This window comes from Andrena cerasifolii, chromosome 15 (assembly GCF_050908995.1).
Source record: "Andrena cerasifolii isolate SP2316 chromosome 15, iyAndCera1_principal, whole genome shotgun sequence".
NCBI lineage: Eukaryota > Metazoa > Arthropoda > Insecta > Hymenoptera > Andrenidae > Andrena > Andrena cerasifolii.
The window spans coordinates 1899660-1923168 of record NC_135132.1 but is presented as its reverse complement, the minus strand read 5'-3'; the positions used below and the strand labels follow the sequence as shown (position 1 = coordinate 1923168).

General features: G+C 37.6%; 1 protein-coding gene across 2 annotated transcripts in view; it reads left to right on the top strand.

Moving 5' to 3' along the window:
• Window positions 1–23509, top strand: part of Kibra (WW and C2 domain containing protein kibra) — a 125119-nt gene that overhangs the window by 80838 nt on the left and 20772 nt on the right. The gene's annotated exons all lie outside the window — the stretch shown is intronic.

Genomic DNA, 23509 nt, shown 5'->3' with positions numbered 1-23509 from the left:
ATCTGTCTTCGGAATAAATCCCAGCAAGCTAAACCTTGGTATGGGCCTTTATTTGGTCGTTTTAAACAATATGTCAGAAGTCCCCATCGATCCGACCACTGCTATATATACAATTTTTACCGGTAATTCGCCAAATTTTTACCGGTAATTCGCCAAATTTTTATCGGGAATTCGATAAATTACGTATTTCACGATATTTACCGGTAAATTATGTATTTCTCGATATTTACCGGTAAATTATGTATTTCTCGATATTTACTGGTAAATTATGTATTTGTCGATATTTACCGGTAGATCGCGAGAAATTTGGCTAATTACCGGTAAAAATTGTATGTATAGCAATGTAGCGCATATATGTAGCGCATAATTCCGTCGATATCTACTACGTTATCAGTGAAAAAAGCTTCAAACCGATATACCGATTTACCGGTTTGCAATCCCTAGTAGGGATGCCTGCACCATAGTCCAAAAAAAAATTTAAAAAAAAAATGAACAATACTTTTTTATTTATATTTCGGAAACTAATAAATTCCCGAAGCTATAAATTTAGATTTAGAGTCCACACCCCCTCCCCACCCTTTCCCCTAAACCTCATCTCGATCGGCCACCGGTCCCTTTCGGAATAATATCCTTATTTTGTTATATTTTATTTTTAAGGGGTCAGTCCACTGCGAAATGAAAAATTGTCATTTTTTAGGATTTATTTTTTAGCAAATGGAATGTCCAACGTAAATAATGTTTTGTCTACTTATTAATACACTTATTGACAGTATACAAAAAATCTATTTTAAATTTTTAACAGTTTTTTTTAAATACATATCGCACTGATGTGAGCGCCTTGGAAAAAATTCAAAGTGTATCGTAATCATTACGAGTGTGGTTATCGCCGGAACCAAGATTATTTTTACTGATAAAAAATTAACAACCTGGCGGAGGTTTGAAGTTTAAGTGTCGAAATACGGTGAACTTTTCAATCATTTAGCCTTGTAAAAAGTATGAAATGGTTAATCCAAAAAGGTTTCCGCGTCCCGGCCATAGCCACTGACGTCCTGAATAACGTGTAAAAATTTCAAACTGATTGGTCAAATAGTTTCTTTGCAATCACCTGCACCAGTTGAAAAAAATGTTGTTTTAAGATAGTCGCGTTTAAAGATATAAAACAAATCAAAAAAATTCTTTAAAATTTTTTTTGTATAACACAAGAGTAGCTTAATAAATACCAAAAAGATTTATTGCATTATCTGTTGTATCTACGGAGAAAAAAATCTTTAAAAACAGCTTCATTTTCCGAACCGTCACAGTGCACTGACCCCTTATTCAAGCTCGCTTATCTAAAACGTTTTTTCCTGCTGGCAGCGAAATATTGTTAAGACTAGTGAAAGTAGGTATATGTTAAAAACCTCGAATATGTACCAGTACGTAACTCGTTAACGGTATTTGTACAAAGCACATGGACGTTCATCTAGGCGTATTTCTTGCGCGCTGATACGCTACCGCGCGCTCGACTGCCTGGCATTTAACCCTTTCGCTGCGGCGCGCACGTAACCAACAGTGCTGACACTGTGCGGTAAGAGAACTCCAAGAATTTTTCGTGAATCAGCGGCGCTCAGGGAATTATACTTATATCAATGGTTACGAAATGTTTGGGAACAATTGTATATCTTTCGTTCAGGTTTATATAGATCATATACAGTGGCTCGCATTAATATTCGGACACTTTTTAAAATCGCATAACTTTTTTAGAATTGGTCCAAACGACTTGAGTTTTTTTCAGAAGCTAGAAGGATTAGTTTGCTAAATGACGTATTTGGTCGTTTTGGAAAAAAATGTATTTGGTCGGAATAGCGAAAAAAATAGTAAAGGTCGATTTTTAAACTTTATTTTATGAGCTTGTAATGAAAATTTAAAAAAAAAACCGTTTGTAGATTGCGGTAAGTTGTATACGTGCCTAAAATTTCACCAAAATCGGTTAACGTTGCTCCGAGCTACAAACGTTTAAAGATCGCAGAATAAGGTCGAGAATCGCTGATTTCCAGGCATTCGCCCACCCCTCACGCACAACATATTTTACTTATTTAAGGAATGTTAAATTGGTATAAACCTTGATTAATATACTTTTAGTTAGTATAAAGTGACCAGACGTCCCGCATTTGAGCCCTTTGTCCCGCATTGAAAAGTGTCCCACAAAGTGTTCCGGATTGGACATGCAACCCTTTACATTTTCGCAGTGATATAAAGTTACTGTTTCCTCTACTTTTTTTGTTGTGAATAAAAAGGAAATATTTTTAATTTCGTTTCAATGTATCACTTTATAATCACAAGTATGTATAAAAATACTATAATATATTTTAAAAAATATACTGTAGATGCTTTAATAAACCACGGAAAAGATCTCCTCTCGGATCTGTTAACCCTTTTTTTTGCTTGCTTGCTTGTCCCGCATTGGAACAGAAAATATGTGGTCACTTTAAGTTAGTAGCTACCTACTGCTAAAGAAAAATGCTCGAAGAAATTTTGCTAGAAAAATGGAACAAGAAAAGTCCAAATTTTACAAAAAAATTAGTTACATCTATGCACAATAGATTAAAGCTTATAAAATATTAATTTATTGTCATTACGTTTGTAGAAATTAAATATTGAATTTGGGAGAATATTTTCTTCCACGATCTTCGCTACTCCCATGGATAATAATAGTTTTTTTTTTTTAAATAAACTGTGTGCAATTTTTCAACTGAATGCATTCAAAGCAAAAGTACCTACCTACATTAATCAAGGTTTATATTAATGTGAGCTAGAATTGCGAATTGTTACTTTGAAGTCGATTTAATATATAGGGTGGACGGATAGTTTTGCGAGGAACTGTATGTAAATGGTGGGACGTAATTCGTGGCAAAACCGAAAGCAGCTTGACGGTTAAAATAAAAAAAAGTAGGGAATAAAATTTCATTCGAGATTTTGCTGATTCGTCGCATAGGGTAGAGGACCCAATTACTGACACTTTAAGCGTTGACTCTGACATTATCTTACAGTTTTATACTTATAAACTAAAAGTATATGTTGTTCTTGTTATTTATTATTATTTAATATGTTTACTTGATGAAAAAAAATTGGTGGATCTTAAAACTTCGATTTTTATGTATAAATTCATTAATTTCAAAAATATATTTCGGGATCTATTACTGACACCCTTCAAATGTATTTGACTGAATCACTGACACCCCAATGGGGAAGATTGCGCAAGCCCGGCGCAGGGGGCGCCACGAGCGCATGCACTGTGGTTTTGCACGAGTGCGCATGCGCGAGATTTGCGCGCGAATTTTTCATTTGTGGAATGTATGAAGTGGGTAGGTAGTTACATAATGTTTTACACGTGCGCTGGTGGCGTCACGGGTGGGAAAAAGTTGCAGTCATCTTGCCCATTACTGTCACCTAACCTAATACTGTTTATCTCATTTTAAGGTTATGTCGTCTCATGTACAGGAGCATCTACTGCAATGACAGTAATACCAAAATGCTTGAAACGCTTGTACCAATCACTGTCACCCAATTAATAAATAAACAGACCTAATGAATCATTGAGATATATATTATCTAAAACATTCAATTTTGTTATGTTAATAACTTAAACATTATAATTACAGCATTTTATTTAACGTCTTGTTTTGTCGTTGGCTAGTAAGGAAGTCATCCTTTTCACTCTCCTAATATCCGCTTAAAATGTTTGATCGTTTCATCCGAATTAACGAAGAAAAAATTAAGTGCTGTTTTTTGTATCATATAAATTACAGTTTCAGTTGTATGGTAATTTTTTTTATGTATCATTTCACAAGATTTATTCGTTATTTTAAGCAAAACAGCTTAGGGTGACAGTAATTGGGTAGGTGGCAGTAATTGGGTCCTTTACCCTACGTGTACGAAGCCTGCGACAGGCCCGGCCAGCTCGTGGCTCAAGGAGCCACTCTTTTAGGGACTCAGAGCCGTAGATATAGCTATCGGGAGCCAGAAACCACGCCTCCGAGAGCCGCGGTCCGTGGTGGGGCACTCCATGAGTGTATAGACCTCAGACCCTTTACTGATAGCAAGCAAGGTGCCCCGAAATTATGTAATTGGGCAGGTGTGTGCGGGTACCCGAGATTACGGGTTCGAGTGGGGTCGGGAACAGTCGGGCGGGCTCGGGCGGGCCCTCGCGAGATACGAATGCTCGGGCGGGCCCCAAACTTTCGTCCATAGTCGGAAGCAGTCGGGCGGCGTCGGTTCGGGATACCGATATGCTACGATTTCAAAATCGGTTGCTCAGAGTAGAACAAGTGAAAATGATACGTTTCTTAAATTATAAACACAATTTTTCTTAATTAATTTCACTAACTACAAAAGTCACCTTTATATTATCATTCGTCAATTAGGTGGAATGAAATCAAAATTAATAGATTTTTTAATAAAACACTGGGGAATCCAGACAACTTACGTACTAACTTATTTCTCAGAAAGTGTTATGCCATGAAGTATAAACCTCTTAGATTGGTGGAAATCTAATAATACATGACCCACAAGTAGAAATATAAAACAGTAGGTGGCCGAACGGTAGGTACTGACACTGAACAAGTATGTATCAGGCGAATCTTCGTCATTGACTTTAGCGAAAGCAAAGTCACGTACGAAAACATTTCACTGCACTTGTATTTCGTTTGTACTACTAATTATGATCCATCCTGCATGGTGTCTACAATTACATCTTATTAGCTAAACGAAGAAACAAGCATAAGAAATTCAATATAAGTACGTACGTCATTGTAAATACGCATCGCATCGCGAAGGTCGTATATACAGGATGTGTAAAAAATGGTAAAGAAATTTCATATGAACATTTGTCGCAGGGTGACTGTACCTAATATCGCCAGGTAAAAATTAAATCGCTGGCAATCGAATAATAATTGATATTTTTGCAGGCAGTTCGTTTCAAAGTAAAGAGAAATTATTCATCTTCCATGTAGCATAAGTTAGAATCGTTGAAGCCTACAAATTTTTAATTAGGACAAAAAAAAGTAAGACATGCAAAAATCGGGTCCTGAAAAAAGTGTATCTAATATCGCCAACTCATGAAATATTGATTAATTCATGTATGTATGAGTTTTTAAAGTCATTTTCACATGTGCTTTTATTACTTCTTACTCTATAAATGTTTTTTAAAACAATCTTTGATTAAGATTAGGTTTAAAAAAATGTTTTTTTATTATAAAAATATAGAAACAGGATTTTTATAATATTTTATTTTTTGGAAATTGGACAAATGAAGTTTATTTCGGTTGCTCCGCACATTTCGTGACCTCGCCTGTAACAAATATTACATCGAAACCATTGTTCTTCGGTAGGCGGTATTGAGAACACGTATACTGCTAAAAGAAAAGCGTTATTTTCATTATAAAAATTATTTCAATCGATTACAGTCCTTAAGTATATCATTAATTAGGTTTTTCTAGTAGATATTCTTGCATTTACGGAATTATTAGAATTACCTACCTTCTCCAAATGTGATGTAAGATTGTGGCAGTCGAATAAATTTTTTCACTATTAAGATTCACTAAAATACTTCTCTTTCTGTAATCGTTGATCACACGATGCTGCATAGGGTTTATATAAAAACCGACTTTTGAACAAACCGGTTTTCGATTTTTAACAAAAAATATATAATTAAAATAGGAAATGTTCAGTTTCCTTAATATTTATGGTATTACAAAAATATAACAAAATAAAATATACTGTATCTATACAAAACCAAATAAATAAATAAAAATTAAATTAACTAAAACCCGTACAATTTTTTAGTTCATTTAATATTCATGGATCTACAAAAATATAACACAATAAAATAGACTGAAATAAATAAATGAAAAATAAATGAAAAAAAAAACTAAAATCCGCACAAAATATACATTTTTTACAGTGGTACCAAATTATAAATCTTTATTCCATTTAGTACTTTTCTTAAAAAAAATATGAACTCGTGAATACAGTTTTACAGTAATGAGTAAACTGTTACATACTACAATATGCTTGTGTCTGAGGCGAGTTTCAAGTCAAAATGTTAACGTTTCTAATTAAATAATTACTTCATTTCTGCATATTAATTCTAATATATAAAACCGATTTGTTAAATTTAAAACTCGGTTTTCGAATTTTACAAATTAATAAATAAAAACTATTTTTTAAACCCGGTATTTAAAAACCGGCAAACCCTAATGCTGCAATTACAGTATGTCTTCCTACATATGTTTAGGTACTAATTCAGTGCATAACCGATAAATTTTAGAGCTTACTTTGCGAGATATAGCGGGTGGCGATATTAAGTACAGTCACCCTATCTAGCTTGTCTTGCCTAGTGGAGAGTCCTCACAGAAGACCTACTTCAAGGATAGTGCTTGAAGTGACCAGCTCGGCTTTCAATGCATGCCCCATATGTTACTGATTATTTGTTAATATTTAATTGTGAAATCAGTTATGCCAGCTGAATTTGTAACGAGAATTATTGAAACACAAACAAATGTTTATACAATAAACTTTTTCCATTATTCTTGTATGTTGCATTTACCCCTGAAGTTATGCTCGTATGTTTTAATGCACCCTGCACGCAGAGTGCGCATATGACAGCTGCTATGCGAAAAAACATTATTTATATGAATTTATCAAAAATTGTTTTATATCAAAGTTGTTATATTCAATGGGGCCCATCGAAAAGACGCGTTTCACTTTTTTTGTTTCCTATATTTACCGAGATATCAAGGTGACCTTGACTTTTTGAATTGGCACCGCCATTTTTTTAGTACTGTGCTGTAGCTGATAAAAAAATGACGAATTCACTGACCCATAACAAAGTGGGGGCATTTTCTTGTGGGGTCAAAGAGGAGATATAATAAGAGGGGGCGTCAGTCCGGGCGAAACCTTTGAAGTCCTTACTTGACCTTGGCATTTAAATTGGTTGTCTATTCGAGCGGGATATTCAAATCGACTAAATGTATCTTACCGCAGTTTGCTGATAATTGCCGAAGTTTACCATGGTTTACCGATCATTGCCGAATGGGCATTTAAATTGGTTGTCTAGTGATTTCCCTAGTTTATGTCTGTCCTTATCGAGTGACGCCTCTTATTATATCTTCTCTTTGGTGGGGCAGGCGTCAAAATGGCTTCCCTTCGGAAATTTGGCAACGTTGCATGTCACTAGGCATAACTCAGCGGTTCTAGTTCGCATCTTGATAAGCAACACCTTTTAATGTACACTAGGAGGCAGAATCGGCTTCCCTTCGGAAATTTGGCAACGCTGCATGTCACTAGAAACGCTGAGTTATGCCTAGTGACATGCGACGTTGTCAAATTTCCGAAGGGAAGCCGATTCTGGCTCCTATTGTACATTAAAAGGTGTTGTTTATCAAGATACGAACTAGAACCGCTGAGTTATGCCTGGTGACATGCGACGTTGCCAAATTTCCGAAGGGAAGCCGACTCTGGCTTCTACTGTACATTAAAAGGTGTTGTTTATCAAGATGCGAACTAGAACCGCTGAGTTATGCTTAGTGATATGCGGCGTTGCCAAATTTCCGAAGGGAAGCCGATTCTGCCTCCTAGTGTACATTAAAAGCTGTTGCTTATCAAGATGCGAACTAGAACCGCTGAGTTATGCCTAGTGACATGCGACGTTGCCAAATTTTCGAAGGGAAGTCGATTCTGGCTCCTACTGTACATTAAAAGGTGTTGTTTATCAAGAAGCGAACTAGAACCGCTGAGTTATGCCTGGTGACATGCGGCGTTGCCAAATTTCCGACGGGAAGCCGATTCTGCCTCCTAGTGTACATTAAAAGGTGTTGTTTATCAAGATGCGAACTAGAACTATGCCTGGTGACATGCGGCGTTGCCAAATTTCCGACGGGAAGCCGATTCTGCCTCCTAGTGTACATTAAAAGGTGTTGTTTATCAAGATGCGAACTAGAACCGCTGAGTTATGCCTAGTGACATGCGACGTTGCCAAATTTCCGAAGGGAAGCCGATTCTGGTTCCTAGTGTACATTAAAAGGTGTTGTTTATCAAGATGCGAACTAGAACCGCTGAGTTATGCCTGGTGACATGCGGCGTTGCCAAATTTCCGAAGGGAAGCCGATTCTGGCTCCTACTGTACATTAAAAGGTGTTGTTTATCAAGATGCGAACTGGAACCGCTGAGTTATGCCTGGTGACATGCGACGTTGCCAAATTTCCGATGGGAAGCCAATTCTGCCTCCTACTGTACATTAAAAGGTGTTGTTTATCAAGATGCGAACTAGAACCGCTGAGTTATGCCTGGTGACATGCGACGTTGCCAAATTTCCGAAGGGAAGCCGACTCTGGCTTCTACTGTACATTAAAAGGTGTTGTTTATCAAGATGCGAACTAGAACCGCTGAGTTATGCTTAGTGATATGCGGCGTTGCCAAATTTCCGAAGGGAAGCCGATTCTGGCTCCTACTGTACATTAAAAGGTGTTGTTTATCAAGATGCGAACTAGAACCGCTGAGTTATGCCTAGTGACATGCGACGTTGCCAAATTTCCGAAGGGAAGCCGATTCTGGATCTTACTGTACATTAAAAGGTGTTGTTTATCAAGATGCGAACTAGAACCGCTGAGTTATGCCTAGTGACATGCGGCGTTGCCAAATTTCCGAAGGGAAGCCGATTCTGGCTCCTACTGTACATTAAAAGGTGTTGTTTATCAAGATGCGAACTAGAACCGCTGAGTTATGCCTAGTGACATGCGGCGTTGCCAAATTTCCGAAGGGAAGCCGATTCTGGCTCCTACTGTACATTAAAAGGTGCTGTTTATCAAGATGCGCCAGCTATGTACACTCCCGCTCATAATTCTTAGGACAGTTGTCACATTTTCGGATTGTGTAAGCTGCAGAAGACTTCCAAACACCCACTGTTTCACAACTTTCTCTAATACTATAAACTTTTTCTGACGATTCAACAATCTTTGACCTTTTTTCAAAGTCCTACTCTTTTCTATTCCTCGACATTGTGACTACACCCCTATTCGATTAAGACTAATCTCGGATGAAGGACTGGGGAGCTCTGGGTCCTTCTTGAAGTGGTACAGTAAACGATCAAGGGTTCCCCCTAGAAGAATAATACCTTTGTGTAGGTATTTGTGAAGAAGATAGGCAGCATCATTGACCAAGCCTCGTGAACGGCACGCGAATAAATTTTCAAGTAATTCATATAGAAAAAATTATTAATTTCATCGCGATTAAATCGTGTAACTCACTGTGACCGTATGGAGATACTTATATATGTGGTTAATGTAGTTAAAGGTTCATAATCTACATCAAAATACCAGTTTTATTTAAAACCCTAGGACTTATGAGCGGCAGTGTACATCTCCAAACATCTGACAGCATATTAAAACGTATTAACGCGTATTAACGCCTCGTACATTTCCAGCTCTTCGTCATTCATTCCGACAGTGCGCAGAATAATATCGCGATGTGAGCGGCGATAATTTCAAACATATTCTGTAAATACAAATATTGGAAGCAAGTGATACAATTAATCTTGATGCATTATCTGCATGGTTTGAGGTTGAAGGTCTCTTCATGGCCACTTTGTTATACGCCAGTGAATTTGTTTCATTATCAGCTGTAAAAAATACACTGTGCCGGTTGGAAAATTTAAAGTCACCTTGACATCTCGAAGAGTTATGGTACAAAAAGAAGCAAAACGTTTCTGTTTGATGAGCCCCATCGTATACAACATGGTTGATATAAAACAATTTCTGATGAAGTTGATGAATAATGGGTGATTTTAGATGGCAGTTGTTATTAAGTCACAGTGTATGGTCTTCGCAGGGAAAAGATTAAATAACTCGTTTCCAAAATTAAGACAGTCAACTCTCAGCTAACTTTATTAATGACTTCATTTTTAATATTTATTGGCCCCTTAAGGGTACCAGGCAATCGTTCCTGTCTACAAGCACTTCTGTTTCAATTAATTACAACAAAAAAACAAATTGAAACTGAGACTTGTTTTTTGGCATGAAGGTTATTAACATCATAAGCTTCGAAAAACACGTTTGTTTAGTCAAAAATATGCGTTATATATGACGCTACAGAGGGATCATTAAAGAGGATTTTTATTTTGTTTTGCAATGATAACTAAAAAGCAGAGGTTCCAATTGATTCAAATGAAAAGAATTTTGCTAGAAAGCATGTTCATGAAATGTGTAGTTTCGGACCGGACCTAGTATGAAGTTAATGAAAACTCTTATTCTTTATGAAAAGACAACTAACAAAAGAAGGTAGACACCGATTTTGATGAGCCTTGGCGCGCTGGATCTTTGTCGAAAATAAGTAAATAGGTGTCCGAGCGTTTCTGCCAATGGGTCCTAATAATAAAGATATTTACATGTAAATTGTTAAAAATTTCATAGTGGCCCTGGGGTTTTAGTGGGTAAAAATCCCGCACTACCCTGGCGTCCCGGGAGATTCCCTTCTGGAGGCGTCGGGGTGCCTTTTGAAGGTGTCTCCACGTTAAAAAAAAACTTTATAAATTTTTTTTTATAAATTTTTTTTTATTATTTTTTTTTTAATTTGGGGAAATCCTCAAATAGCACCTCGACTCCTTCAGAGGGGAATCCCCCGGGGACGCCAGGGTAGTGTGGGATTTTAACCCGCTAAAACCCCTCGGTCACTATGAAATTTTTAATAATTTCCATATAAATACCTCTATTATTAAGGCCCATTGGCAGAAATGCTCGGACACCTAGTTAGACACCAAAATCGGTGTCTAACCTTATGGTGTCCTCCCCTTGTGAGCTGCAAAAAAAATGCGCGAGTGACGTGCGCAATAACCTAACCTGTCAGCTAGCTGGGAAACCACGCGGCGTGGTGGAACAGAATCTAACATAAAAAAAAAAATAAAAAAAATCTGCCACAATTTTTGACAAACACGGTTCAAAAAAAAAAAAAAAAAACTGACGTGCTACATACGTCATCCCAACGCAAGGTGTTAATAATTACCTATATCCTTAATTAAAGTGGGTAAAGTGCTTTTGGCATTTTCTTTTCAAGTTGAATTTTAAAATACTTTAAGTTTATTTTAAGTATTGCTATTCGTCATTTATTAATAGTAACGTTCCAATTATATTACAAATCTATTTCCACACATTTTTATTGAGAGGGAAAAATTTTATTCGACTTCCAACTTTTTTCGCGTCACTTTGCCCTGGTCTCCCCTACCAATAAACTCTATATGTTGATACCACATAGACAATTTCTACAATTTGCTAGTATTTTATTTCTTTTAAACAATAACATCTGGTGCAACGTTGAATAGGTATTCAGGTGAATACAGTAGCAGTGTCGTATGCCCATTCCGAATGAAAGTTATTAAATTTTGTTAGAACCCAAGTGCTTTGTATCGGAAGATAGAAATACAAGCAGCTGTTAACCACTTAAGTAGGGAGAGCCGATCCATCAACCTCTGCAAACCGATCGTGTACGCATGGTCTGTGACTGATCAAGTGGTATCTATTTTAGCGGTCCAGTTTAAACGTTTGTACTTGCAGGCTGTTAAAATCGTTGTCGCATAATGAAATATTAAATTCGTTCGCTCACTGTTATGTACTCAGTGATGTTAAATATAGGAAAAAAAATTTTTCACTACACCTGCTTTTAAATACTTTTACCAGAAAAGTGGCAAAAGGTCATAGATAGCAAGAAAGTAAGGATAGAAAAATATAGAAAGAAACTAAAACCCCTTTGAAACCCCAAAAGATGAGGTCTTGCAATTAGTCACGTATTTCGTTATCAACCGATTTGCATTGACTTAGACAACGTTCCACTTCGCATCAACAAAAGTTTCTTTGAACATCATGCTAACGAGATTCTCTTGCTGGAAGAGAATTTTATCAGTCGGAGGAGATTCGTAAATTAAAAATATTCAGAGAAAATGATATCGACGTACTTAGACGGAATGCGCTCATAAATACACTGGGTGAGATGGAGCATTAGAAGCGAAAAGAGAGAAATATTCGAAAGCTCGCAAACAGGCCACATGTGTAGTCGATCCTTTGAGTTAGCCATGTATTCTCCTTTTCTCTTCTCTCTTTTCCCCGAGAACCACGTGCGCCCCAAGAAATTCCTCTTTTATATCCCTTGGCCTTTGTTCAGCAGCAGCTGTCCAGCAGAAGAAGTACTTTCCCCGATCATCGGCCCGGTTACCACCGTTTCTTTTTCCTATGCGCCTGCTACTACATCTACATTTCAACCGCATTACATCAATCCTCCCTGCCCATTCTTGTTTTGACAAAAACACATGAATAACACATGAACAACAAAATAAATTAGTCGGTAATTGCCGCTTCGTGCATACATCGCGTATTGTGCGTGGAGAGTATTTTACCTGGAATTTTTTTTTAAATATTAATACTTCAGTTTACATCATTTGAGAAACAATTTATAATGGAATGTAGAAACCTTTTGCGATGGATTGGTGGATTCCTTACGTTGATTCTTCGAAATTTCAATCAATTAACGTTGTTTAACTCAAGGGGAAGAAAGTAGCTACAAATTAGAAGTGATTTTATTTTTTTCCCTCTTAATACGCGATTTTATTTTTCCCCTCTTAATACGTGATTTTATTTTTTATTTTTTTCCCTCTTAATACGTAATTTTATTTTTTATTTTTTTCCCTCTTAATACGTGATTTTATTTTTTATTTTTTTCCCTCTTAATACGTGATTTTATTTTTTATTTTCCCTCTTAATACGTGATTTTATTTTTTCCCTCTTAATAAGTGATTTTATTTTTTCCCTCTTAATAAGTGATTTTATTTTTTCCCTCTTAATAAGTGATTTTATTTTTTCCCTCTTAATAAGTGATTTTATTTTTTCCCTCTTAATAAGTGATTTTATTTTTTCCCTCTTAATAAGTGATTTTATTTTTTCCCTCTTAATAAGTGATTTTATTTTTTCCCTCTTAATAAGTGATTTTATTTTTTCCCTCTTAATAAGTGATTTTATTTATTCCCTCTTAATACGTGATTTTATTTTTTTCCTCTTATTATTTTATTTTATTTTTAATTTTTTTCCCTCTTAATACGTGATTTTATTTTTTCCCTCTTAATACGTGATTTTATTTTTTCCCTCTTAATAAGTGATTTTATTTTTTCCCTCTTAATACGTGATTTTATTTTTTCCCTCTTAATACGTACAAATGTTGCATTGATTACGTTATGCAATTTGAATTTGTATTTATATCTTCAACAAAGAAAGTGCAAAGTCAGTGGCCACGCAGCATCGACGAAAATAACGTTCTTGCCGTTACTTTGACTTTTGTGCTTCAATTACGAGTTAACAAGGGTGACGTCCAAACGAAACACGAGCTAGTCTGAGTGATACGAAAGCGTTATCATAAAGATACATTCTGCAACTTACAGTTTCGAGAAAGGAGCACCTACTAAACATGGCTGACTCCGCAAACTACCTAATTTTTAAGTACATCACAGCCACTTTAAGGGGGTATACCCCTTTGCACCCTCGGAAAATGTGTGCATTTTGTGGATTTTTTTACAAGTCAACGGCTTGATGAAGATTTCCCGTTTTTTTACTATCTTTACATAGTATTGTGAACTACTTATAAAAAAAGTTTCAGTTAAAAAACTATTGTTTTTCGGAAGTTATAGATACATATCCGAAAGTCTCTCGACTTTAGACGACTAAACGGTGGCCCTGAAAAAAGCTGAAGGTCGTGCTTGAAATCAGAAACATTAAAATTTTCTTATAAAATATGTTAATAGCTATCGTCCCACGGGGCGCATTTTGAAAATTTTTGAAAAATAAATAAATAGTGAGAGATCAAAGGTAAAGTTGGATTTTTCTAAGTGAAAAGTCCACCTTTTTTCTTTACAATTAATAAACGGGGAATCAGAATAAAAAAAGCCCTTGTAAGACGATGCGGAATCTTATTACGATTCTGCATGCAAAATTCGAAGTGAATTGGTTGAACGTAGCGCGAGTTTTTAGGGCCACCGTAATTATTATTGTTATTATTGAAAATTAAACGGACATTGCCGCCCCGCAAGGGGGTGAAAAGGGGTCAAATTTATTTTCTCGGACTCCTTAAGATCTCTTAGGTCCGATTAGATATCACCTTGGTTTTCACTTACAACGGTTGCCCACACAAATACCTAAAACTTAATTTCAGGATTTTGCACTGATCAACCCCTAAGGGGGTGAAAAGGGGTATAATTTGTTTTCACGGATCCCTCAAAAGCTCTTGGGGATGAAATTTCCAAGAATCCGTACTTAGTGGGTACCTACCTCATAAAAACAATGTAACTTCCAAATTGCACTTATCTTGTTGAATATTACTGAAATGGATTATGTTAACAAATTCTTTAATAACAATTAATTGTTATTAGTTGTTTATATTAATGTTACAACAAAATATGATTAATTTGATTGTACGAAATGGATTTCAGTCACTTTGTTAAAAAATTGTTTAAACAAATTATTAATAAACAATTATACTAACATTTTTTTATGTCAATAATCTTTATTTTCGTCTCCGATAAATATTTAATGGTTAGAATAATCACGTATTTGCAGTATTTGTCGCAGAAATGATAAAATTAGTAAACAATGTTGTTTTTTTTATTGTTAACAATAACTTTTTAACAACTATTCATTAGAATATCATTCTATAGAGTGTGATGCACATTTATAGATTCATAAAATATATAGTTATAGCTGTAGGTTTTGAATAAACGTGTATCGTTCGTAGGATTCTTATTTTTCCAGTTTTTGCCAACTTTGAGCGGCCATATTGGATCCGCCATCCTCTTTTTCAAAAAACCTGCAACGGATTCGTAATCAGCGATACCTAATACCCCAGTATGCCAAGGGTCGTTGATTTTCCTTTCGATTTGGCGTGGGAATTGAATTTTGACGCCGACTGTGTCATTTTCGACCACTGTGCGCCCCCGCCACCCCGTGCTACCCGAGTTGTTTCACTCAAATGCCTATAACTTCCTCAATCTTCCGAATTTTTACATCGGACTTGATTTATAATATTTCTAAAATATCAATCTATGAAAATATGTAAATAGAAAAAAAACCGATCTTTGACACTTTCAAATGGTTACACCCCCTTAAATTATTGTATTACTTCATAGTCTCGCGCATCGAATGTATCTGGCATAAGTAGGTACTTCTAATTGTATCACATATCTACATTGCCTATACGCTCCTGCAATTTTTAAACAATTTGTACTAGACCTAGTTTCTACGACTTCTTCGATTTTCATTACCATAATGCATACTGTAGCTTCATATAATTGGTTCTCAAAAGAGGTGGTTGAAATATGGTTGACAAAAGATGTTTGGCAACTCGAAAATTCAAAAAAATTTGATACCTTACGGAAATGTAGTTCAAGTGATGCTAATAGCGTAACCATTTTTTTATTTCGGTAATGAAACGGTCCTAGGGTTGAAAACACTCCCTCAAAGAAATTGTGCGTTTTTATATTCTCGTGAATATCTGCGAAATCGAAAAAGACATCGAAAAACAGTTTAATGTAAGTTAAGTGTTATGGTTTTTTACATTCTACAAATATGGAGAGAACGAATTTTTGAAAAAGGGTGGTGCGGGTAAATTTTGAAAATTATTTTTTTTCGTAAATTCTTTATTAATATATCGTAGAATATCAGAAACCATAAAACTTTAATTGCAACTTTTTTCGATATCTTTTTCGGTCTCCCATATATTCACAGCAATATGAAAACTCATGTTTCAAATCTAATTATTTTCATATTCGGATGTTGAGTTGAAATTTACAAAATTTGGATAAAACTACACGTAAAATAACAGGAATTCGAAAGAAAGAAAGGGTAACAGAAACTAGAGACCCCACTTACTCCCCCGCAATACATAATTACAACTCTGGTCGAGATAAATTCTTAAAAAAAGATAAAAAATATTTTTCATACAAGAAATCAATAAAATCGTATTTTTCAACATAAAAATTGTATTTTTTTTTTCGAAAATCTGCTCCCGACATATCGTAGGGAATGGTTTTCAGCATCTCTCATTAAATTTTCATCCAAATCGTTGGAGTGGTTTTCGAGATTTTATGTTCACCACAAAAAGGTGCACTGGGTACACGCCTTTACGTTTTTACTCACAACTTTCATGTACATAAAGATATTTAGACTATTCCTATTTGGTGTTAAAGCTCATAGAATAACGATTAAAACTAGACAAAAACGTTCTCTCTACTGTTATTTATCACTTTACAATTTGCGTTTGAAAAAAGGCCCGTGTTAGGGCTATCGAGGGTAACCTACCCCCTTAACACGTTGACTACCATTGGGGTGATGCTTATTTGACTACTTGCGCAGAACATTCGTATGTGTTTGAAAAGATATTTCGCAGAGGAAGTAACAAAACTATTGAATATTAATTAATATAAACTATATTTATTAATATAACTTAAATTTATAATACCATATTTTTTAGTATAAACTATTGTTATAAAAGTAATACGAAAATGGTTTATTAAGAAGGAAGTAACAAAACTATTGAATATTAATTAATATAAACTATATTTATTAATATAACTTAAACTTATAATAGAATATTTTTTAGTATAAACTATTGTTATGAAAGTAAAACGAAAATGGTTTATTAAGAATGCAAAACTTTAAAACAAAATTTATGTAGAATGCAAAACTTTAAAACAAAATTTATGTAGAATGCAAAGCTTTAAACAAATGCGAAGTAACGAAAATAAATGACCGAGAATGATACCTTGGAAACAAACGGGGCGGGAGGTTATTCTTGCGACAATCAGCGATTCGCATTTTTAAATATCGCTGGGAATACCCAGCAGAATACGCTTCGTACAGCGGTACTCGTGGCCTGAAGGAGATTTCACTGTAAACGCGCGCGGCAGTCAACGCGTTAAAGCGATTACTTTTCATAAACTTAGCCGACAATTAGCGGCTAACATTCTAAACTTTGCATTACACCCTCGTTGTCGTTTGAATATCTTCTTTCATCAAAAACAAATATTTCGCAGACCCTTGTTTACGCAAACTTTTTTTCTATCAGATACCAAATAACCACACCATTACGTTCTAGTTTCAACCTTTGTGTTTACAATTTTTCATAATGCATCTTAGTACCTATACAGCCCTGGAAACATTTATTGCGTCACTCTGAACTTCACGTTGTACGCACAAGTTTCATACCAACATGACTGATAAAGTGATTCCTTTCCGACTTATTTTGGCCACGATGGTGGACCACACAATTTTGCGATGAACATTTCCCTACTACTAATAATAAGGGAGGTACGTATAAATAAACAACGCGGTGCAATAAATATTTCCAGCACTGTATGCGTTCCTAGAAAAGTTTCGGAGCCGGGGAATCTTAGAATTTATCGGCAAATCCTAACACTCGCCGCTACGAGGCGACAAAAGTCCCTGTTGTAAATAGCTTTGTTCATCATCTAGTAATTTCAGTTTATGGTCAGTAACATTGAGTATACCAGGTGGCGCCAGTTTCGTTTTATTTCCGTTCTGTTAGGTTATGTCACATCTTTTATTTCCAGAGTCAATGGTCTTTTTCGTTATGTACCAGTCTCAGTTTTCCCTTTGTGTGATATACATGGGGTCTGATATTCTGTACAAGATATTATAATTAAGATTCTACAATTTGCTTTATCCTGTTCTTAATAAATATAATATACGCAACAGTCCCAAATACACAAACCACCACCAACAGACGCTGGTAAATATCAGGATTTACTGATCAACCCTCGCGACAAAAGGCCGTTCAAATATTTTATAAGATATTCCGAACTTCCAGCTGGTATATTCCAGGATTCACTGGTCCCCGAACTTTTACAGTAACATATATTACGTCCACTGAAAGCAAAACAGGGTGTCTCAGAAAATTTCGCACGTTATTAAGCCACCTTATAATTTCCGGGCACAGAAATTCATTTCGTCCCTCTAGATCGTAGAGCAGGCCGCCTGCTTTCGCCCGGGTATCGAGCTCTTTAACATTCGATGAAGAACTGAGTTACGAAATTCTGCCATGTTGCGTATTCGCGTGATCTTACGAGTGTGCCCAATTATGAAGCACGCTGGGCATTCCTGAATAGATCTATGCGCATAATGGCCTGGCACTGGCACCGCGGATATTTACCCCTCTTTTGTATCGCCGTTGTATAAGGGGTACAGTGGTGGCGCACTATAAAAGGGGCCCGGAGCAGAGCCTCGCGGACCGCCGAGCAGTGCTCGGATAAATATGCGGGAGGGGCCTGAATTCCTCACTCGGCTGCATTCCAAACCCTCCTCCTCTTCCACTATCTTACCATTACCACTACCATCGCCGTCATCGATATTTACAGGCTCTCCTCTCCCCTCTTTCCTACCGCTGCTGCTGCTACTACTCCTACTACGGTAGTACTACCACTGCTGTGCGATTGCTACAACTATCACTGATACTGCTGCTAATACTGCTACTTCCACTGCACTCTATTCGCCCCTCCCTATTTGCCTGCGCATTTTCACCCTCCCCTAATCCTTTCCTGATGTAATTCAGGATCTCTCCTTCTTCGTCGCGCTTAGGATTTTCCCCAACATGCTTCGCTTGCTCTCTTCCTGCTTCCTAACTGCCCTTCTCCCCGCCTTTTGTCTCTGCCAAGTCCACAGAGGTATTATTTTCGTTTCACTCATTTGCCCGTAAGCAGCTGAGGCACATCTCATCCCCAGTCTCTTTCTCCCTTTCCCTGACTGATTTTATTATTCTGATTATTTATTCGTCGTAGTTTTTGGCCCTGTTTGTTCAGTGCAAGCGAGATAGGCGTTTTTCTGTTTTTCACCCCTTCCAGTTGAAGGTATTGGCATATAAGCGTGCAGAGACTTAAACGACAGAAGGCTGAGGAATGTCGGTACGCGCGCACGTGTGTGCGCGGTATTTCTCGGGGATTGGTATTGCATCTTTTCCTATAAGTTATGTTCTTTCAAAATGCATGGAGGACTCTAGCGAAGCAAATAGTTCGTTTGATTCAAAACCCTGGGTTCTTACCACGAGAGGAATTTTATGTAACTTTTTTTTTATGAATTCCTTAATGACACGTGACTGGTTCGTACTTTACTGTTCATTCCACAGTGACGGTTCGATACCCTTCCGTCGATGCACGTGAGCTACGCGCGGTGCAAAGGCTTGCCAAGATGGAAAAAATGTTTACAGGCATTGTATGCCGTTTGATCCCTCCCTCGTCTCTATTTTTCCACCCTTGCAATTATTCACGTATGTGTAGGTAGACATTCCTAATGGTTTTCAGTTGTTACAAGCTTTATATGGCGTGGATCATAAAGTTGTACCGTCGTGGTGAATAATGATGTATTTATTTGATGAAGCAAGGTTTAACTAGTTGTTATGTTAGGCGATATAAATGCATTAATTATGTATAGCACAGCGTGATATATTTGTTATTTTGTATGTCTGTATATTTATTCGAGCCGGGCTTCTCTTCTTGTATGGTGACTTCTTAAATTCCACCTTCTTGCTGTATCGCTGACTTCGACAATAAGAAGTAGTTTGGAATAAATCTGTCGTGAAGCATTCCCATCCCATCCCGTCCTTTTCGTCGTCGTCTTCGTCTTCGTCGTCTTCGTCGTCTTCGTCGTCTTCGTCGTCTTCGTCTTCGTGTTCGTCACATTTTTTGTTTCCTTCCTTTTTTATGGATTGGCTACACATTGATCGTAACTGTATGCCCAGGAATGAAGTTTAACAAAATGAAATAAAACTTCTTGGCTTAATTGAAGCAGGGCACTTTTTCTCCGAATTACACTCTGCAACTCGTAGCAAAAGGGTCCTGCTTCAATTAAGCCAAGAAGTTTTATTTCATTTTGTTAAACTTCATTCCTGGGCATACAGTTACTGTCAACGTGTAGCCGATCCATAAAAAAGGAAGGAAACAAAAAATGTGATGAAAAATAATTATCATAGAACAGTACAGTCGAACATCGATAACTCGAACCTCGATAACTCGAACCTCGATAACTCGAACCTCGATAACTCGAACCTCGATAACTCGAACCTCGATAACTCGAACCTCGATAACTCGAACCTCGATAACTCGAACCTCGATAACTCGAACCTCGATAACTCGAACCTCGATAACTCGAACCTCGATAACTCGAACCTTGATAACTCGTACCTTGATAACTCGTACCTCGATAACTCGTACCTCGATAAGTCGAAACTCGATAACTCGAACCTCGATAACTCGAAAACCTCTATAAGTTGAAAATTTTCTTCATTCCCTTCCGCTTCGATGTAAACACCTCTACAACTCGAAATAAAACTTCCTTAACTCGAACTATATTTTGTATGTAAAATTATGCATTTCAACTCTACAACTCGAATTTAGAAGAACTCCAACCTCTACAAGTCGAAGTTTACTTTTACTTATGTATTACGAAATTTCGTAGAGGGATCTCAAAATATTGAAAATGCTATTGATTTGCAATACACTAAAAGACTTGTAAAACCACATAGCAAAATCACAAATTTTTTTAAGATGTAACGAAGAGTAATAAATCTAGCATACATTGTGTCTTATAATTATTTGTATATATATATATATAAGTATATATGTAGTACATAAGTTGTAGGTATATTTGATTATAGTTATCCAGTAAACAATTTGACCTTTAAAACTTGAATTTGCCTTGCTTTACAGCTTCACAAGTCGAAAAATTAATACTCGCACAAAGCCTCTATAACTCGAGTTTTCGTTTGTTGAACCTCTGTTATTCGAAAACTCGATAAACCAACCTCTGCAATTCGAAGATTTTCCCCTCCCCTTTTGTTTCGAGTTATGAAGGTTCGACCGTAGTACAAAAATTCTGTTCCCTTCGTTGCATACGTTTCAACAAATTTTTACACGTCCCAGTTGAGTGGGCCAAGTAACTTACTATAATCACTGTGACAGATCGAATAAAAGGGAAGTGTATCGCGGGCGACACTGACTGCCGCGTTTGCCGTAGAAAGTATCTAAAGCGGAAGAGGTTTTGGGATATGCTATGGAATGGGAGGAAGCTTCTCTTGTGGGGGAGAAAAAAGAATGATAGATACATAGGGAGATGCAAAGGTAGGACGAAGGTAAAAAGGGCTTTGCTTGTGGAGGAAGAGAACGGAGGAAGACGAGGGAGGGTGGGGTGGGGGTGGGACGGGAGGGGGAGAGAGGAGGAGGAGGAGGATGTAGAAAAATAAGACCCTCTTTCCGCGAGGCGAGCGAACCGGCTCGTACACGATAGCATCTGCGGAGCCTCCGACAATAATAGTGTGGACCGAGAAATATGCGCGCGGTGCTCGAGCCCCGTGATCCTTCGGCGGTTTTGGGGTGGCGAGGTGGCACGAAGGTAGGAGCAGAAGCCGTGGTGGGGCGAAATTCTCGGGCGCATAGTGATGGAATCGACCCAATACTTATGGTAATCGAACAATCCCGTACTGCAATTTTAATAAAAATTTTGAATTGCAGTAAAATCGCTACTCGTGCAGAAATCAAATTGGCAGACGAGTAATACGGACGGGATTGATATAAATGATTTCATAAAGTCCATTGGGATATTAGAACAAAGCTAATTTCAATGCGCGTCAATAAAATTCGCAATATCAATTCGGGCTCCCTGCTCGAAAATTCTGATTTTAGTGAATTGGATTATGCAAGGTGCAATTTTATTTTTCTGCGGAAATTTGACAAAACTTTGAATGCAAGAATTGTTCGGCTTGTCATGCTCTAGCACGTTACCAAAAGAAAAATAAAGTTATATTAAAAAAAAGAAAAAAAAACGCGATAACTTTAAGGAGTAATTTCCCTTCAGAGTGAATTTCCGCAGAAAAATAAAATTGTACGTTGCTTACTCCAATATGCTCTACATTCGCACGAAGTTTCGTTAAAATCAGAATTTTCGGGTTGGAAGCGTTTCCTTGTTAGTCATTGAAACTCGTTTGACTGACTTGTTTTATTTTAATAAGCGATACCATTCATTCGCAGTAAATTTTTGTTCTCATACTGAGATGAGCACTTGTCAATGAAAATATTCTCAGAGAGGGCTTGTTCGATTTAGGGACACCCATTTTGGGCCAGTAAAAGTAAAATGTTACTTGTGCGGTGTACGCCCATGTATCTCAATTACGAGAGCATTCAAGTACAAGAACAAAGTGAATAGTACACCCACATACATGGTTGCCGGTCTGGGACTGCTTGTGTGATTGGTTTTAGTATCTTTACACGCGTCTGATAGGCGCAAAGAAATTATAATAGGTGTTCCCGATCGATAATGCCTGTCAAAGAATGGGTAATGCGCACGAGGAAGGAGAATTGGTCCCATCACTACTGCCACGGAGCGGGCCTTCTGACGGGGAGGGGACATATGCCAAGGTCCACCGGGCCTACTCTTAGATGATCAGAGACACGGCTGATGGGCCAGTAGTGGTCCCAGAAATTCCAACAAGGACGAAGCATAATGCGCGATTCAAGGTCGATTCTACTACCGACCAGAGAGTCCGAGATGGGTCCACGTCCAGCAGGGTCGTACCGTGACCTCGCCAGGCCCTCTTTCCTCTCTTTTCCCGCGCCCCGGCCCCTCGCTCTATCCCTCCTCCCGTCCCTTACTGCCCGGGCTCCGCCAATGACAGTATCGTCCGCTCGCCCCGCGGCGCCCTGCATTTCAAGCCGGCATACCACAACATTCGTATCACTGAAAATCTGTACGCCCTCGTGGGTAGCCTCAATAATGGCTACAATGCTGGAATTCCAGGCGCAATCTAATCCAGATCTTGACATTCAGATACTCTCGGGGCTACTTTCTGACATTGGGACCATTGGGACCATTTGTTCTCGCGGAAAAATAACAGTTGCTTCAACAGCATAATTTTATTACCCCAGGCATTTTCCCTTGTATTTTAAGTAATTTCTTATAAGCCCAGCGCCGAGTACTGCAGAACAGTAAACACGGAAAGGATAACGTTCGCTGAAAGGAGGCAAGCGATTTCCAGAATGACTTTCTCCGGTGACTGTCGTTAATCTAATTTACCATGTAAAGAGTCTAAAAGATCTGAGAAATATGCGAGGGGACCCCCGGCAAGGATAACAGCGAACAAGGTCCCGTGTTACGATACCGTACGTATTCATTGTTGGCAAGTGAGTGCTAGTGTATATACGTATCTGGTGATATCAAGTGGATTCAGCATGCTGAAATGAGTGCTGTACAAAATGCATAGAATCGCTGCGGGAGGGGCGGAGGTGATCCAAGGGAGGAGGCAGAAACGGGGGATAGGAGAAGGGTGGGGGGCACAAGGGCCCCGTTGCGACGGTCCTGCGGAGCTTCGGGACGAGGCCCGCCTTTTTACACCGGGCAAGAAAGAGCCGCTTGAAGCCACCGTGGTTGGAGCGAGATCGGTGTAA